General features: G+C 42.8%; 1 long non-coding RNA gene across 1 annotated transcript; it reads right to left on the minus strand.

Annotated features, from left to right (window-relative positions):
* Positions 1–833: 833 nt before the first annotated feature.
* LOC107564193 (uncharacterized) lies at positions 834–2105 on the minus strand. The gene is made up of 3 exons (XR_001606194.1): positions 1863–2105; positions 1269–1428; positions 834–1045 (listed from the first exon to the last, which is right to left on the minus strand). It is a non-coding gene; the product is annotated as an uncharacterized lncRNA (long non-coding RNA).
* Positions 2106–3620: the final 1515 nt, after the last annotated feature.

Here is a 3620-nt window from a genome sequence, read left to right on the forward strand (position 1 = left end):
AACACCGCCCAAATGTTCACGCAAAGAAAGAAGGCGTAATTTTGATTCTCGCTGTAGTCAGTGTTGCCAAGTCTGCAGTTTTTCCGTGGAATTGGCCTACTTTAACACTGTTGCCGCGGGTTGTTTTTCATGTCCACGGGTTGAAGCGACTCCAATAACATGATATTTATCCCCTGGAATGCGACTTTTATCAGGGGGACCCCGCCAAAAGACGTGTATTTTACCTCCCGGAACGTGATTTTTAACTGGGGACCCCGCGATTGGGCTAGTTTTGGGATAGTTTTAAAGAGTTATTGGGCGGGTTTTCTTGTGAAAACCTAGCAACCCTGGCTGTAGTATTGTTGCTGCTGCCTCTGTTTGAGCAGTGTAGAGTAGCGCTTGTTGTTTGTCATTTCTCCGATCACAAATGCAGACATGGTTTTATGTTAACGCGGCGCAATACGCAACGCAACACGTAAAAAGACAGCATAAGTCATTATAATCTGTAATTATGTTCCCACTGGATGCAACAAATGCCTCATTTGTAATGGGTTCGATTGGTTTTGTCTCATCGCACCGGGACACGGCATCACAGTATGGTAGGGGTGTAACATTTCCGTCACACACTTGAAGCATTCAGCCAATCATAACGCACTGGATATCTGGCCAATCAAAGCACAAAAATAATGTGTTTTTTAACCTTAAACTGCATAAACACATTGCATTACACCAAATACACAAAATAATTTTCTTTTTAGCAGCATCATATGACCCCTTTAATACTTAAATCATGTTCATTACATGTTGTTTTCTGGTATTCACAAGTAATACTGATTTAATTGGTTATGACAAGAGTTAAAGTTTGGATAGAAGTTCACATAAGAAATCTATTCACTGTGTTTGATATTAACATACCAGACTGACGGAGTTTTTCATTTAGACTCCGATCTAGAGTTTTCTTCAGCTGAATCAAAGCTCTTTTCATAGACCGCACATCCACATCAGAGTCGATCCTGATCTCAGTCCAGTTCTTGGTGTGTGGACGACTGCACAGGGATGAGAACTTCTACAGCAGGAGAGAGAGGACTAGTAAATATGTTCATTTTATATTTTTAACTTTAAATTAGGCATGAGCTTTCTAACAGAGTTAATTCATTTTTCTGATTTGACTATTACGCTTTCATTCTCTTCTGTACAATTTCTAAAGACAGCAGCTCATCATGTTTGTCAACAGAGCATTTGATAAATAATATTCTCTATTCTCAGTGATGATACAGATGTTGACAGACCTGCAGGAGGTGCAGATGATCGTCAGTGTGTGAGAGCTGCTCCAGCTCAGTGTTTCTCCTCTTCAGCTCAGTGATTTCCTGCTGCAGCTCTTTAATGAGATCTTCAGCCTGTTTCTCTGCTGCTTTCTGCTGTTCCTCCATCATCTTCAGCAGCTCAGTCCTTTAATAATAAATACACAGGAGATCACCGAAACCAACGTAGCACAAACACGTGAACATAAACAATAACCGGCAAATACTGAACAGAACAGGGAGTATACGTAATGAAAAAAAAAGAATGATAGACAGCTGCAAATCATATAAACATAGAAACAAATCAGGACTAATAAGAAACTAACAGAACTAAACCGGGCAGGAGAACAGGAACAGAGAGAAACACAATAAAAAGTTCATAACTGTGACAATCTTTTATATTGTTACATATTTATTTAAAGTGATATAAGGAACAAAAGGAAAATTCTCTCATGTACTGTCCTCATGTTACTTAAAACGAGTCATTTTTTAAAATCCAATTAATTGAGCTCCTTTATTAAGCAGATTGAAATATTATGATTTATTTACATTATTACTTTTTTTTTTAATTCCCCCACTCACCTTTCTCAGCTCTACTGAGTGCTGGATCTCTTCAATCTTCTTCATTCTGTTCTGGATCATCTGCTGCACGTCTGTCTGTGTCTGAAGCAGCTGATTCTACAGACAGAGAAACTCAGACACATTTATCAATGAATTTAACTTTCCATCTTCTGACAGTTTTCAGGGTAAAGCCGTGGTCACACTAGACTTAAGCATGTGAAATTTCTTCACTAAAGATTATTGGTAAAAAATATGCACATTTTATTGTGGCCAGCCTTAAGGCACACCTGTGCAATAATCATGCTGTCTAATCAGCATCTTGATATGCCACACCTGTGAGGTGGATGAATTATCTCGGCAAAGGAGAAGTGCTCACTAACAAAGATTTAGACAGATTTGTGAACAATATTTGAGAGAAATAGGCCTTTTGTGTACATAGAAAAAGTCTTAGATCTTTGAGTTCAGCTCATGAAAAATGGGGGCAAAAACAAAAGTGTTGCGTTTATAATTTTGTTCAGTGTATATACCGGATACTAACGTAACCTCGCTCCTGAGATAATGGACCGAGTGTTGTGTCATCTTGATGACTATCGGCAAAACTCCTGTTTTACTCTGATACTGAAGCTTGATTTGTTCACATTTTTGTAGCTGCACAAACCAATGACGCTCTAACCCACCAAAATGGGCGGGGCCACCTGGCTATATAAGACGGCTCAGAGCGCCATCTCATCAAAATCACTCGACTGAAGCGACAGTCATTCTTCCCGTGCAGCTTACAGCACGGCTATTTATGCAATGTTCATTCCTTTATCTCAGGGAACTGAGGTTATGTTAGTAATCGGCGCGTTCCCTATCGAAAGGTAACTCTCGTTGCGTCGTCTTGACGACTAAGAACTAAGAACTAAGTCTGCTTCTATGAGCTCAACCCAGGAGCACTCAGCGAGGGCTCCATAAGCCTGAGCTACAGAAGTGACCCAAGTATAGTCTGAGGTCTACTTGATATAGCCCTTCCACCTGAGGGGGGAAATGGGTAGATATTAAGCAGATAAGATCTGCGCCTGCAGGGCAGGGATGTCCAAATTATAAAATCTAATGAAGGTAGACGGCGAAGACCAGCCGGCAGCTGGACAAATCTCTCCAATAGAGATCCCACTAGACCACGCCCACGAGGAGGCCATTCCTCTGGTGGAATGGGCCCTCACTCCTATAGGGCATTGCGAGCCAGCTGAGGCGTGAGCCAGGGCTATAGCATTTACTATCGAGTGAGATAGATGCTGTAACCGGCAGCCCTTTAGAGCGGCCTCCAAAGCACACAAAGAGCTGCTTCGATTTTCTGAACGACTTAGAGAGCTCAATATACACTCTGAGTGCCCGAATAGGGCACAATAAGCTGGGATCCAGGAAGCCATCTGCCATGGGGAGGGCTAACAGAGATGTCTTGTAGACGGAGCTCTAGCTTCTAAAATGGTGTTAGTGACTCTCGCGGGGAGCTGACTAGGTTCCCGTCGAGGGGCCAGACATGAAGGCTCCACAGCTCCAGCTGGAGGTGCCACATTTTGCCCTGCACTTGCAAGAGAAGGTCTCTCCTCAATGGCAGCTGGGAGGAGAGAAGCGGGAGAGCGGGAGGGGTGGGGTCGCCTTCATTGAAGAAAGTGATCCGCAAGCGCAGCAGGAACAGACTTCAGTACCGCCGCTCCCTATACGCTGGGTATGCAGTTTGCGTAGGGCACCAACTCCCAGGGGGGCACCATCCCAGTTGCTCAAAAAAAAAAAAAAAAA

This window comes from Sinocyclocheilus grahami, unplaced genomic scaffold, assembly GCF_001515645.1.
Source record: "Sinocyclocheilus grahami isolate Dianchi unplaced genomic scaffold, SAMN03320097.WGS_v1.1 scaffold915.1, whole genome shotgun sequence".
In the NCBI taxonomy this organism is placed as follows: Eukaryota; Metazoa; Chordata; class Actinopteri; order Cypriniformes; family Cyprinidae; genus Sinocyclocheilus; species Sinocyclocheilus grahami.